Source organism: Sarcophilus harrisii, chromosome 5, assembly GCF_902635505.1.
Source record: "Sarcophilus harrisii chromosome 5, mSarHar1.11, whole genome shotgun sequence".
NCBI classification, from domain to species: domain Eukaryota; kingdom Metazoa; phylum Chordata; class Mammalia; order Dasyuromorphia; family Dasyuridae; genus Sarcophilus; species Sarcophilus harrisii.
In genome coordinates, this window is record NC_045430.1 from 233,287,137 (window position 1) to 233,303,766 (window position 16,630).

General features: G+C 33.8%; 1 protein-coding gene across 5 annotated transcripts in view; it reads left to right on the top strand.

Moving 5' to 3' along the window:
- The window catches only part of NEBL (nebulette), a 450,902-nt gene that overhangs the window by 275,393 nt on the left and 158,879 nt on the right, over window positions 1-16,630 (top strand). For 4 of the 5 annotated variants that reach the window (XM_031939884.1, XM_031939883.1, XM_012551250.3 and 1 more), the window contains one exon: window positions 9,054-9,151. The exons of the other annotated variant lie outside the window; for it this stretch is intronic. The gene's annotated coding sequence lies outside the window, so the exon portion shown is untranslated. The remainder of the gene's footprint in view (window positions 1-9,053; window positions 9,152-16,630) is intronic. 5 annotated transcript variants of the gene reach the window in all.

The window sequence follows — 16,630 nt, forward strand, 5'->3', positions numbered from 1 at the left end:
ATAATGTATGGGAAATCTTTTTCATAATGTAAAGCATTATAGTAACTTGAGCTTTTATTGTTTATAATCAGACAACTCCTGATTCTTTCTTGACTATCATCAGACTATAGAATATGTCACTTTGCAAACCCTAAAGACTATGTAAACACTGCCTATTGTTATTTATTATCATAGTAGTTATTGTGGGAGAGGGAATACACATTTATTAGTGCCTATTATGGATCAGATACTTAGCTAAGCACTTTCCAAATATCATCTCATTTGCTCCCGTGGACGCCATTTCCATTTTTTTTTTTTTTTTGTATATCTAATACCTTGAACTGTGCCTAGTAAGAACTTAATAAATGCCTGTGGAATTCAATCAAATTAAATGATCTTTTGAATTGCATAATGCCTGGAAGAATAGCAACAATTTATACAGCACTTAATATAGATTTGGTGCTATATTCAATCAGCCTTAAAATGGTTAAAAGTCTTTCTACTGGTTTGGGCTTAAATTGATTTTTTTTTAATGATTTACGAAATACAGGTAAAACAAACTTTAGAAGTAATGTTCAGACGTTGTATTGCACTTTATTTCAGAAATATTGTGATTTTTCTCTCTTTTCTGAATACTTTTCTATGCTTCTTAATGTTTTAGTGCCTTATAATATATACATTGCAGGCTAGATGCCCAAGTAGCATTAATACTCCCAGTACTTGTCAAATGAGGTCAAGTAAAAATCACTCTCTGTCTGCTGCAGCTAATGAGGGGCAGATTTCTCCCCTGGAGCCAAGGTCCAATAGTAATGTGTCCCTGAAGAGCAGACTGAGGAAATCCCTAGAATATGATATGTAACATGTAATAACCCTGAAACAAACTTTATGGAGGTAATTTCCATAGAGGTGAATAGAAATAGAGTCTTACTATTTAAAAGCCGCAACTTATGGCAGCAAACTTTGGGAAAGAACCCAGGTTCTGTATAAAAGATGATGTTTCACATAATCAAATGCATAAGTTTGTTTACCCTGAGCTTCTTAAAGAGATCAGTTGAATTACATAAAGGACAGTGAATGAATTAAGTTAATACAAATCATTCCCCAAGTTTCAGGTTACTTTTATATTTTATATGTAGTGCTTGAAGTCACTCTTAAGGCAAGTATAAAATTACTGAAATTATTTTGCACCCATTTCAATGTGTATCTAATGAAAAGGGAATGAAACTGTATTTTGGAGCCATTTCTTTCTATAAGAAGGCTAAAGCTAAATATGCCACTTACTATCTTGTATTTAATTCTCTCTCTCTCTCGAAGAGAAATTGATATTTTTGTTTATGGTTTATAGAATTCCATACATGTCTCATGTGAGGGATATTGGAAAAAATTGGTTAAAGCTATTTTCCTCCCTGTATCTTGTGGATTATTTTAAAATCACAAACTACGTGTATTGATCTCAGAATAGTCACCTACTACTAAACACCTGATTGACATGATTGTTTTATGTCTTCTTGTCTATGAAGCCCTCCCCTGTCAAAGGCATGAAAGTGAAAAATCAGAGAGGTTTTGGGAGAATCTATACGCTCAGAAGTAGAAGTAGTTAAGGAAAGCTGAAACAGTCAGAAAAACATTCAGGCAACAGGAAGAAACTTTTCAGGGAAGAGTTCAATACAGGAAGAATATTGTACATAGACTCACTTTGGCTGATCTACATAGTTGTAATATCTCCCCAATATTTTTCCCCCAATTTTCCCTCTGCATTTATTTTGTGGCAATCATGTAAATTTTGATGAAGCCTATTGGACTAGCCTTTGGAAATCCTAGACCAGACACTGATCCAAGTTGAGGACATATTTTTTAAGTACTGGAACTATTCCAGAACCTAGAAGGTATGGATTAGAAGTTAAAAAGAATCTGTTACCTAAATCCTGCCAATATTTAACCTCAATTGTGTGGCTACTGGGGCCAGCATCTATGTGGTGTGATGAAATGTCATACTTGACTGCCCTAATCATGAAGTGAAGCGTTGTGCTGTGACTTGCATATGTCAAGTTATCAAGACAAATTTCTCTATTACAGAGATAATTGGTAGAATGTGCTTTTCAGAGAATCCAAAATCCATTTTTTCCCCTGTCTGAAGTATTCCATTTTCTAAGCAGTTTGGCACTATCATTTAATTTTATATTCAGAAATCTTTCTTGCTAGCACAAATTCTGATTTTGGGTAGATTGCTTGCTTCTTTGAGAATCAATTATAATTATAAGGGAGACAGAATAGCAATTGAAGGGATGGTTAAAATTTGAGGATTTAGCCTCAGCTAAGTGTTAACCTTCCATAAGTGTGCACCCATGCTGTGCTATACTTTGAATTCCTCGCTCATCTTGCCTTATATTTATAGGTTGTCCTACAACACATTGAAGTCAGCTGCCAAGGCAATTTGTACAATCATTTTCCCTGGAGGTCTTTAAAAATAGAATTAGATACCCATCTGTTCCTTAGAGTTTTGTTGTAATCCTGTTTATAGGCAGGGGACAGACTAGATTACCTGTCAAAAGTCTCTTTCAGAGCTGTGACTTTTTTTAGTAGGAGGCCAATGGAGTGTTCCTAAAGTAAATGGGTTTGACAACTGATATAAAACAGAGACTGAATTCTTGAATGTTTGGTATATGACTACAGACTCGGTAGCTATAATAAAAGAATAATTAAACTTTACTTCTGGTATAACTTTTTCAAAGTTTTACTTTTATTCTCTTTAAGAATACTGGATCTGGAGTCTAAATATGAATCATAACTCACATTTTTTGCGATCCCAGATCACTGCGTTAGGCTTGTGTATGACGAGATAGATTGCAAAACAGCCCAATTCAGTTGTCCAATTGTTTCATTGATTTCTGACTCTTTATGACCTCATGTGGGGTTTTCTTGGCAAAGATACTGTAGTGGTTTACCATTTCCTTCTCTAGCTCATTTTACAGACATAGAAACTGAGATAAACAAGGTTAAGTGTCTTGCCCCTACAGCTAGTAAGTGATGGAAGTCAGATTTGAACTCAGGAAGATGAGTCTTCTTGACTTCAGGTCCAGCACTCAATGCTCTTATAGCACTGCCTATGCGCCCCAAATTGCCTAAGTACTTAATAATTTTGTCACTGGATATATAGTTATTGAATGGTTTATGACAACAACAATGATTCAACTACCACTTAGAGAATTAAACTTCATTCACAATCAGCAGCGATGAGGATGGGATTGAGATTCCAGTGAAAAGACCACTTTTTCCTGTGTTCCTCAGAGCAGTCCTGTGCTCTCATGCCATCTCTTTCTTCCTCTTCCTCATTGTCATGATCATGATGATCCACTTATCACTTTAATCTTTGCAAAGTATTTTACAAATATCATCTCATTTCATCCTTACAACACTCCTAGTGCTATTATCCCCATTTTACAGATGAGGAAACCAAAAGGTTTAAATAATTTGTGCACAATCACATAGCCAATAAGTGACCAAGATTGAACTCTAGTCTTCCTGATATCAGCTCCAGTACTTTATCCACTGGGTCATTAACTGCCTCTACGTGCCTCAGACAAAGGGCTCCCAGAAGACACAGAGAGTCGACAACATGTATTTATGAAAAAGAGGATAAGGCATCTCTATTAGAATTAGAATAATGAAAGAATACAATTAGAAATAGGTTTCTGTTTTATCCAATAGAAGTAAGGCGAATAGTCAGGATGATCAATTCCTTTATTTCTTTTTTTTTTTGTTTTTGGTATTCCATTTATTTTAGTAATCACCTGTGATCAAAATCAAACCAGCCAATCTCAACTGCCTCCACCCAAATCATTCTCCACTTGCCTGTTAAACTGTCACTTTTCCTGGTCTTCTATGGATTTGAAGAAGGGAATGACCAAAGGCACTACTACTGTTGGCCAAGGTCATGCTGTTGCTCTGTATGATTGGGTCCCCATGACCTCTCTTTTCCACTCTCTTTCTTAAAACTTCTCTCCCACTTTGAGGGTCTCAGTGGCTTAGTCCAGACTTGCCAGAAGTCTATTACATTCATAGGATGCTTTAAACAAGAAGATAAGGAGTTCAAAAGGACTGTGATAGATACTTGGAGTCAGTTAGATGATAGTGTTGGGCATGGAATCAGAAAGATCTGAATTCAAATTTGGCCTTGGACACTCACTAGCTATGAGACCCTGGGCAAGTCACAACCCTGTTTCCTTATCTGTAAAATGAGCTGGGAAGGAAATGGCAAATCACACTAGTATCTTCATCAAGAAAACCCACATACGATCAAGGAGGATAGAGCATGGTTGAAATGACTGAACCATAACTTGACAGATAATTAATTACAAAAAAACTAAAAAATAAAAAGCAATTCCTGCCCTCAGGACATTTATGTTCTACTTGAAAGTTTGAAAAAGCTGAGTTATTACAAGAGCAGTATTCGGTAGGTCATATAGTCATTTTACTGATGCGGGAAATCTGAGCATCAAAAAAATGAAAAAAAACCTTCGCCATTTTCTGTATGGCTATTAAATGACAAGTTTGGATCTTGAACCTCGTTCAGTGACCTTTCTACTATAGCATACGTCCTCAGGAAACCTGTTTTCAAATTCTAACCTTACCACTACTATTTCTGTGACCCTTGCCAAATAACTTTGACTTGGCTCAGTTTTAAGTTTTTTTAATCTGTAAGAGGAAAAGATTGAATTTGACTCCCTTTAAAGTCCTTTTCATCTTTAATACCTTTGAACAAGAGCTTGGGAAGTGGGTACTATTGGACAGCTGAAGAAACTGAGATATAAAGAGATGAAATGTTTTGTCTGAGGTCAAACAACTTAGCCAGTGGCACAGCTGGGACTTAGTTTCAGAGCTTCTGATTCCCAGACTGTGCTCACTTCATTGGATTGTGTGACCTCCAAAGATATCCTCGAATCATAGATTGAGAGTTGGAAAAGGCTTTTGAGGTCATTTAGTCCAACTTCTTACTTTAAGGAAACTGAGGAACAGAAGAATATGATTTTCCCAAAGACAGAGAGTAGTTATCAAAAGTAGGATTCCAAATTCAGAACCTTTTCTGGTCCTGTGTAGCATCTCTTATGTTCTTCTATCTCTAAAAGGCATCTGAAAAAGTAGAAAGGTTATGTTGAATTCGGCACTAGAGAGTCTGGCTTCACATCTCATTTGTGTGATGTTGGGCAAGTCACTTAACTTTTTAAAATGTGGTTCTTTCATTTATTAAAAGTCTATCTGACTTCTAGATCTAAAAGTCACTAACATTAGATGCTCATACAACTTCAAATTCTGTGTTTGAAAATACTGTCAAGGAAATATTTAATAGGGTCTTATTGTTGCTTTTGATGGCATGCATGCCAAGTGGTAAGGGATGTAATATGATGCTTCTGTATCACAGATCTGGACCAGGAAACAGAACAAAATAAAATAAAACCAAATATTTGTCATAAGCCATTTACATATCTATCAGTCTAGGCTTGTACAGTCTTTTTTCTTTTACTTGCTAGTTATGTATATATGTTTCATCTGAAAGGGAATCTGTTTAAACACTACAGGTTTTAGTTAGTTTGGAAAGAGCAGGTTGATTTTAGCCTTTCTTCCTCCCTCCCTCTCTTTCTTTCTTTTCTTTCTTTCCAATTGTGGTTAGAAGACTTTTCCAGGATCATATAGCTAGGAAATTTTAAGTGTCTGAAGCCAAATTTGAACTCAGGTCCTCCTGACTCCAGATCAAGTGGCCGAGTTCACCATTTAGCCATCCATTTTTATTGTTTTTAAAAGGGATTCTGATTATAACTTTTAAAGTAACTAAATAAAAATATTATTTCTATTTTATAATCTTTATTCTGTATTGTTTGTGAGCAAGAACTGAAAATTAGTCTGCTTTCATATAATAAAAATAGCCTTGAGGTCATGACTTAAGATAAAAATTCAGTTAGATACTTGAGTTATTTCTGTGGTCATTCAGGAAAGAATAAATTTTGCTTGGAATCACACGTAGGAAACATACTAAATTCTTAATAAATGCTTTTTGATTGGATGCAAAAGTGATTTTTAGGAGGCTGGAATCATTGGAATAAATGATGGTTATTTTTTACTTTTTATGTGTTGAATGAGAAAGTGTCTTCATCTCACCAATTCTTATACAGATTTTTCAATATGATATTTAAAAAAATTTACCATTTATTTAAAAAAAATTTTAAAAGATACTATTCTTACAGATTTTTTTTGGTTCAATATCCTAGGATGCTGGAATCCTAAATTTAGAAGACCTGATATCATAGAAAGATAGTTTCAGAACTTTCGAAGTTTATGTAGATTAGTACCTTCAGTTTATCAGATGGGGAAATAGATCACAAGATCTCAGATCTTACCCGGCAAGGGAACTCGGAGGTAATCTAGTTAAATTCCCTTATCTTGAAATAGATTCTTCTAAGTTTTGAAAGACTGAACTAGCTATTATTCTTGCTTTTCAAGCTAGTTTGAATCAGCAGAAAACAATCTCAATAATAGAGTAGTTTTGCCAATTCATTACTGCAAAATACATGCGACAGTATAAACTATATGCAAAGCATTTCCCTATACATATTTAATTGAGCTTGCTTCCATTGTTGTGACAATAACTTTTGGACATTATGAAATGGAAATCTTGGAATGTATCAAACACATTATTTAAAACAAAGCTCATTTTCCTTTTCTCCAAACTAACCTCTCCTGAACATTCTACTAACCTCCTTTCCTTCAAGCTCCTCACTTTGGATGTAAAATTGACTCTTTAATCTCTCTTGCCCTATATCAATTTTAAAATTTTGCAGTTTTTATATTAACAATGGCATTTATATGAATCCCCTCCTCATTTCTTCCTTTTGGCTCTGGGGTAAGATATAAATGCTGACTGGTTAATTGACCCTCTATAATCAGTAAGGATGATTTAAAGTGTCCATTTATAGTGTGCTACGAAAGTGTTTTAGAAAATATGTAAAAACAGGTATCATTCTTAAATAGGCTATACCTTTCTTATGTAAACTTGAGTATACATGTAGGAAATCTTTTAATTTATAATCAGAAAGCAAAAAAAGAACCCTTTCAGGTTCTAGTTAATGGATGTTGTCACTTTAAAGATGGAAACAAATGATATAATAGTACTTTGACAAGTGGAAATGCTACTTAGATAATAATTTCAGTTATCTGATGTACTAATAATAGAGATATTTTTTCACCAAAATTGCTAATGAACTCTTAAATGAATGCCAAAATTTGGAGCACTCTCTTTGTTTTAGTTGTGACATCATAGGGATTTCAGTAGATAAATGAAAAGGACATTACCCATAATGATGGTTTTCTACAGAGAGGGAAGAAATTTCAAAATGTTAATGGAATTATAGAAGAGATTAATACTAACCTGCATTTATGTTATACTTATAATATGGGAATAAAAATAGTGTTCCTAAAGCTCTTTGAAAACTTTAAAGCACTATATTATTGTGACTCCATATTATTATAAAATATATATTATACATATTATATATAATATATATTATATATAATTATATATATCTATATTATTATGACTCCAAGTCACTTGGGTCTCTTTATGTATAAAGTGAAGGAAATGGAATAGATGGTCTTAGAAGTCCCTTCCACTTCTAGATCTATGATACTATGATGGTATCAAACACCCAGAAAACTTTAGTAATTCCCCAGTGCCTTTAGGATAAAATTGACTTTCTGTAGTTCAGCATTTAAAGTCTTTCAAAATCCAACTACATTCCCAATTTTATTTCTTTCTTCTCTTATATATGACTGGTTAGATCCACTCTATAAGCTGTCTATTTTTTCTCTCCAAATGTGGGATATGCATTCCTACCTCTGGGTCTTGTTTAGTGTTTTCTTCTTTTATGAAATTTTTCTTTCTTCTTTCTTTAAGGCCCAATTCAAGACGCAGTTCCATGAAACTTTCCATAACTATCTCAGGAGAAAGAAAGAATGAGAGTTGCTTGTTGTTCCTTTTTTTGAACCCTTTCAATAAATATTATGATATTTATATTTGAATAATTATTTCACCTTTGTCATGTAGTAGTACTTTTCATTTTGCTTAATTTTATGTATGTGTCTGGATCACCCATCTAAGGTGCTATGTCTTATGTCCCTTTGAATCCTCAGTATTTAGTATTTTCCATATCTGCAATTGGAACCCAGTACAAATTGCTGACAATAATAAGGAAATATTTCTCATGAAATAAATGCCTCTTTTTTTAAGGAAAGATAATTTAAGAGATGTTTACCTCAGAAAGACTTGTTTAAAGAGAGCATATTTTTTTTCTTCCTCAACAGAATGAGACTCCATTTTGGTAAGTGAGGGTTAGGAGAGGATTTTTCTTTCTTATAGAAGATGACGTTTCTTAAAGTTTTTTTAATGATAATTTTGAGGTAGATATTTCTGTATAATTTAAAACTAATAAAATCTGTGCTTTTTACCCTGAAGTACCACAAGTTATAATTTGTTTCCCACAAATAAATTCATATAAAAACTTCCAGTCTCAATCGATCCTTGTTGCCATCAATGTGGATATTCCTCCCAATTGTGCCTTTCATCCTGTGGTTAAATCTTTCCACTGGACCCAGGTGGTTCTGGAGCAGAACATGAGGCTGATGACTTTGAACAGCCCTCCCTCACTTAAATCCAACTCACATGTCATGACATCACCTTTCAGATGCCTTGGTCTTTTTTGAGAACAAAGGATGACCAACCTCTTCTGTGCCATATTTTTCTCTGTCATTCCATGAATTTTCCACTTATAGATCCTTAGATCTAACCTATTGTGCTGGATTTTTGACATTCTGACATTTTGACATTCAACAATATATTTTCAATAGATGATTGCAGTAGAAAAAGCCATGGACCTGACTTCTTAGCCTATATTAGCTTATTGTGTGGGTACCTGTGCAGAATTCTGGTTGCTATTAGCTTTTGTTCTCATTACATTTTTGGCTCATCTCCTTTTTAGATCATATATGTACTAAATGACATCTTTTATGAACTCTTTGTTCTACAGCCATCACGGATGACATGCTGTTGGTTACTTATTCTCATCACAAATCTCTGCTCTGCCTTTGGTCACTTAACATGGAGGGAAAAAAGCTGAATTTGGAGGTGGGTTCAAACATTAAGTTTCTCTATGATTCTCTTCCAGGCTCTTAATTTTTTCATCTGTATAGAGAGGGTGTTGGGCTGCATGGTTTCTAAAGTCTCTTCTAGCTCATATATTTTGCAATTCATATAAACCAGTAGCTAAAAAATTCATCAGAGTGGAGAGAGCAATAAAAAGCCATAACTCCAGGCCTATTTGTACATTCTTCTTTTTGAACAGGACCAAAGGAAAGTATTCATTGAAGATAAGTATTTCCTTCCCCATTTTTGGATGAAATGACTTTCTTTTTTTATGTGGAATCTGACTCCCAAGAATATTTTTTATTTTATTTTGTTATTTTTTTGTGACAGATTGAGTGCTACAATAAGTATTCGCCTTTTAGAGCTTTGGAAAATGTTGTTGCTTGAAAAGCAACTCCCCATGAGATGATGGCAGAGATAAATGCTTAAAAGCTTTTCAAAGAGTGTACTCTTGGCTCTATTAGAATTTAATTTCCCACTGCTTGTGTTTATATCCATTTTGAAATACATAGCTATGAATATACCAAATATGTGTACTTAGCTGTTTCATGTGTCTTTGGGATAGAGACTTATTTTCATTTGCTCATACAATCCACATGTAACCTCCATACACCAAATTCCCATCAACTTAAATAATTTTGTTACTTTAAAAAATTAATTTGGAAATTGTCCTCTAGTCTGTTAAACTCTTATTTTTCCTAACAGCTAAAATATATATTGTAAAAGTGGGGTACACTAGAAAGGGTACGTACTCTTAATTGGGGGCAGAGGATAAGCTGGATTTGAATTCCCGCTCTACTATTTACTGTCAATGTTTGACCTTTTATAAGCTCCTTAATCTCTCTGGGCCTCAGTTCCATCATCTGCAAAGAGAGAAGTCAACAAGCATTTATTAAGTATCTATGTTCCAGGCACTGTGCTATGGACTGGGGATATCAATGAAGAATAAAAACAGTCTGTTCAGTCAAGAATGCTACAGTCTAGTGGGGGATGTGACGCAAAGAGAAAGAAAAAAAATATTATCTATTATGTATCCTGTGCATATTTATATTTATTTAATTTTATTATATTATATTATATTATTTATAGTCTCAGAAGAAGGATGCTAGCATGTAGGGGTTTTGGTAGATGGTGGGATTTTTGTTATGACTTACTTGAAGGAAGTCAGGGAAATTAGGTGGGGCTGGGTTACATAATCTCTGAGGTCCTTTCTAGTAATAAATCTGTGATCCTGCTTAGCTGTGTGGCCATGGGGATTAGATTCTTCTTGTGAAACATATGTGAATGATTATTTCATAATCAGTACATAGATTTTCTTAAACATGAAACTCAGAAGCAAATTGTGAAATATTAGCTATGGGACCTCTGTTTACCTCAGTTTCCTCAACTCCAAAATGAAGTTATTCATAGCAACCTGCTAGGATTGTGTGAGGTTCAAATGCTCTAATTTTTGTAAAATGCTTAGCACAGTGGTTGGCATATAGTGGGTGCTTTATAAATGTTTGTTTCCTTCTTTTCCTTTAAACTAAATTAGATAGTTGAGTCTTTTTTCTGGATGTAACCATTTCTAAGTAGTATTTGAAATAGGTCCTGAAATGTGGCCTCTACAATAATTTTCTCTATATAAGAATCTATGTGGATCGACTTTCATTCAACAATAAAATTTCGAACTGCATATTATGTTAGTTAAGGGAAAGAGATGACTGGACTTGTGTTCATAAGAGAAGAGGACATCACAAGCTTTCCTTACAGAATGTTTAGTCCAATTGACTTTCACACAACATTTTTTTAAAAAATGAAGCAAACAGAAAGCACTTAATTCCAATGCACCATTGAAAAATAGAGCAAATAATTAGTTCTTAAACTGTAGGGGGTAGGGAATCATGGTGTATTGAGGCTTCAAGGAAACAAAAGAGTGATGAAAAGCTTCAGTGACCAAATCTTTGATTGGGGTAGGAGACATTGGGATTGATCCGGAAATAGAGAGAAACCATACTCAGCAATGCAGAAATATATATATTTTTAATGTCCTCAAGACTCAAGTTGAAAATTATGAAACAGGAATTCCTTGGACTTGTGCATAGAAAGCATAAAATAGGGAGCATTTCAGAGACATGGGAAGCCTTGAGAGGAGCTTCAGGGTTCATTTTTCTTGTAAATTATCATCTTGTTGCTTTTGCTTATACTTTCAATAGATGATTGCAGTAGAAAAAGCCATGGACATGGCTTCTTAACCTATATTAGTTTATTGTGTGGTCTTGGGTAGAGTTACTTTTTCTCTCCTACTGGAAGCCTTCTCTGGGTCTTCTTAATTCCATTGCCCTCCATCTGTTAATTGCTTTCTATTTATTCCTGCATATATCTAGTGTCATACATATTTATGTGTTTGTTTTCTTCTCTATTAGATTATAGACTTCTGGAGGTCATGCACTATCTTTCGCTTCTTTTTTTAAATTTTTTTTAATAAAGCTTTTTATTTATAAAACATATGCATGGGTAATTTTTCCAACATTGACCCTTGCAAAACCTTTTGTTCCAAATTTTTCGCTCCTTTCCCCCCACTCCCGCCCCTCGTTGGTAGGTAGTCCAATACATGTTAAATCCAATATATGTAAACATATTTATACAGTTATCTTGTTGCACGAGAAAAATCAGATCAAGAAGGAAGAAAAAGAAAAACTGCGAAAGAAAATACAATGCAAGCAAATAACAACAGAGAGAGTGAGAATGCTATGTTATGATCCACACTCAGTTCCCTCAGCCCTCTCTCTGGGTGTTAATGCTTTCTTCATCACTGCACAATTGGAACTGATTTGAATCATCTCAATGTTGAAGAGAACCACATCCTTCAGAATTAATCATTGTATAGTCTTCTTGTTGCCTTATATAATGATCTCCTGGTTCTGTTCATTTCACTCAGCATCAGTTCATGTAGATCTCTGCAGGCCTCTCTGAAATCCTCTTGTTGATCATTTTTTACAGAACAATAATATTCCACAGTATTCATATACCATAGTTTTTTCAGCCATTCTCTAATTGATGGGCATCCACTCAGTTTCTGGTTTCTTGCCACTACAAAGAGTTTTGCCTCTTTATATCCTTAGCACTTAGTACAGTACTTAACAAATATTAAATGCTTCATAAAAGTTGATTTATTGATTGAACTATACTTTTAATTTTATTTGTAAGATGGGGATAATGCTTCTGTTATCTCCCTATCCCACAGATTGTTATGAGGACCAAACAAGGTTACATATATGAAAATTCCTAGAATTCTGAAATATTGTAGAAATATACTCATCTTCCTTTTCAAATAGATGGGAAAGCTAGGGATTCAGTGCCAAATTTTAATCTATGATGATAATAGACTTTGGATATGTCATTCATATATATACATATAATACATATATTAGTGTATATATACATTATAATAGTAGTATATTTGTAATTATACATTATAATTATAATATTAGTGTATATGTACACTTATATTAAAGACTATGACAGAAACATGTCTTGCCTGTCCTATTGTTTTGTAGGTAGCTTAATCAAGTTTCTTTTACATTCATTTTTAAGAGAAAGAAGAAAAAGATAATTTTCTATGTGTCTTCTCATCTAGGTGTGGCAGGTAGTGTGGTAGATAGAGTGCTGTGGTCAGGAAGTTCTGAGTTCAAGTTGGCTCAGACCATGGGAACTATGGGACCTTGGACTAGTCATTTAAACTCTATCTCCTTCAGTTCTCTCATCTGTAAAATGGGGATTGTAATAGCACCTACCTCACAGGATTATTATGGGGGATTAAATGAGATGATATTGTAGCCATCTGAAATAATGTTTATTTTCCTGATTGGAATATAGCCTAGGTTTGGCACAAGGGATAATAAAACCTAAAAAGTCTTAGTATAGAACTCTGGGATTGTGGATTAAGATTTGGAAGAGACCCTGGAAGCCACCTATAGGTGTAGGGAGTAGAGCACTAAGAACTGGAGAATTAGGAAATTTTTTTTTTTTTTTGGAGGAGGAGGCATTTCAGCTAGAATGGAGCTAGGACTTCTAAATATAGGTTTCTATAGAATTTTAGATTTCTATAAGATACATTCCTCTCTATAGCTATGTAAATGGAAGTATTACATTCTCCACCCCCAAATTCTGGATTCATATTCATTTGGTTTCTTATACAGAAGTTCCTGATTTTAGGATATCTTCAGCATCCTTGTGGTTTCTAAGTAATAAATGAGAATACTAGGGCTCAGCTCTCTTAATGAATTAGATTCACTGGCTAATTGTTAAGTTTTCACATTTCTTTTTTAAAGAAAGTTAAAGCTTTGTATCCATATTTAAAAGAGTAATGTCATCAGAGTCCCATGCCATTTTCATTTTTAGTGCCCTGGCTCAAGTTTCATAGATATTTCAGAAGAGAGACTGATCCAGTACATCATTTATAGATGCAGAAAAAAAAGCATTTATAGATGCTTGTCATGGCTCTGAATTTCCATTCTTTCACCATTGATAAATGTCAAAAAATACATGAGTAATCCTGGACCTTTGAAGATTGAATGAGGTTCACACGAAGTTCCATTCTTTCCCTTTCCCTTTTTCTTTTCCTCTGACTCTCCCTCCCTCTTCTTTCTCTCCCTCTCCCTCCCCTTCCCCTCTCTCTTTCTCTTTGTAGATCCATAGAAATTTGAATAATGAGATGATTATTTGAATCAAAGGAGACCTCAATTGAGAGTTAAGATCTGGGTTCTAGGCTAAGTCCAGCCATTGGATAGCTGTGTAAAGGTATTTAGTTCCTACAAGCTTTAGTATCTTCATTTATAAAATGAGGGGGTTGGACTAGAATAATCCTTATGATTCTTTTCAATTTTCAAATCCTATGACCAGATGATCTGTAAGATCTTCTCCTAACTTATGATTCTGTTTTGTTCTAAATTACTAAGCCTGCCTCAGTCATCTATCTGATTTAGGTTGCTATCTCTCCCTTTGCTTTTCTATCCATCTTTATACCTGTTTCTCTATTTCCAGGATTGGGAAGCGAGTTACGGAGAAAAATTCTCAAGTATTCATTAGTGGTCCCAATTTTTTGCCTTCCCTTTTCTTGTGTAGGTACAGCTTCTATCTATGATAATGACTTACTGAAAACATAGAGATCAAGAAATTGACAGCTTAATCATCCCCTTATCATTTAAACCACAACACATTTTGACATGACAAACTCATGTAATTATCTTCACCAAGATGATTTATACTTCTTCCAAGTGCTTAGTTGAACTTGTTGGATGAACTGTCTGCCTTCACTTGGGTTCTATAGCAAGCACTCCATATCTTATTCATTTGGCAATGGTGTATCTTTGACCAGCTGGGAAATAGGGATTTTCTTTTTCTTTTTCCAATAATATACATGCTTATGATAAAGAAGTTTTATTTTCAGTTTATTCTGGAATTTAACCATATGGGGACCCACTTTTAAAAACAAGAATGATGTATGAAAATGAAAACAAAATCCCTGTTATAGTACAATTTATTCTTACATGGATTCAGATACATGCTACCTCAAATCATGTCTCCCAAACATAACTACTATGCATTATAAAATGCTTGCTTATGGTGTGCTATTGAAGACCATCTTCATTTTAGGACTAACATATTTATTATAAGCCAACTTTTTGCATCAGGTTTTCACAGAGAACTAACATCATCATTGGACAGTGAGATATAGTGTTCATCATTGTACACATATTAACCAATTTGATTTTCATAACACTCTTGTGAAGATAAGCAATAGAAATATCATCAATGGCTGCTTATAGATGAGGAAATTGAGACTTAGGGAAATAGTCAAGTTTGTTATAGAGGTAACAAATGGACCTTAAGTCTACTTCTTTCTCACTACTCAGAAGCTGCTCCTTATGTGAGTATTATAAAAGAATTCCACAGGACATTGGTGTATATATATATATATATATATATATGTGTGTATATATATATATATATATATATATATATATATATATATATATATATATATATACACACACACATACATACATACACACACCCCTCACACATATACACACAAAAATATATGTCATGTGATCCTACAGAAGTGTTTGGCTCTGATATTAAGTGTGATGAAAATTCTGTTTAAATATGTAATAAGAGAAGATGAGAAGATTGCTAATCAAAGTATCACTTATTGCTATACTTAGAAAAAGTAAAGAGATCATCAAAATCTTGAAATATTCTGGTCAAAGAAGAATCTTATGCAGTTTTTTCATTTGGAAAGATTTCGGCAATCTTGTCACTGGAGATAAGCTTTTTCTATTGCATAGAATATGTCCTTTTCCAAGTATTTCTGTTTTGAGTTTGTGCTGTATTTAATTGGCAATCAGTGAGGCTTTTATATAAATGCATTAAGGATCATTAAGGAGATGGGAAGCTGTTTTAATAAATTTACTCCCCATTCTCCCACATCAACACATTTGAATAACTTGTTTAAACTGAGATCAAGCATCTGAGATATTTTTCTTAAGCTAAGACCTGACGGCTTTTAATGACTTATGTGCTATAAGTGACATAAAGGGATTATCAAAGGAAATCAAATAAGCATGGAGTTTAGAAGGACTTAACCAAATGCTTCTTTGAATATGTGTGGAAAGAACTCATTTCCACATAGTACTTCAAGGTTTTTAAAATACTTTATATACACATTAGTTCCTTTGAATTTCATAATAACACTACAGAGATTGGAGTGGGGATAGGGGATGTCAAGTGAAGGGGGTATTTTTAATATGGTGTTCTATAGGATTTTCAGTGTATTGTTATCTCTTCTACATCATGGGAGTTAGAGGCACAGCACCCCTGCAAGCTGGAAAAATCTGGGAAATTTTTTGATTCTCCTTTCATACTGATTTTTTTCTATTTCTTTTATGGAATGTTTACAGTTCCTATTATAAAATTTGTATTGATATTATACACTACTATACATATATTTTATGCATTTCTGAGTTTCTAAATGTTTTCTGTGTTTGCTGGTCTTTGTGTGTCATTGTGGCAAAAATGTCCATTTAATTTCTTATGCTGACCTGCAAAATATCAAAATAGTGATAGAGAAAATAATGATATGGAAAGATTAATTTTTAATTACACTGTAGATTTAAGTTATCAAAAATTTTCAATTAATTAATTAATTAAAGCTTTGATATCTTATATAGAGACGTGATCTTGAAGTCAGGAAATTCTAGATCCAAAGACCTCCCCATTGGTACACTCATTCACTCTCTTATTATCCTACACTGAAGTACAGATTAAAACTGGAGTGGCAAATATTTAACAAACTAAATATAATACAATACAACACAAAATAATGTTAATTTGAGGGGTTTTTTTTAGATCAATGTGCTATCAGCAGGGAGTGGTTTCTATTTGAATAACTCCACTAGTCTAAAAGATTCTCCAACT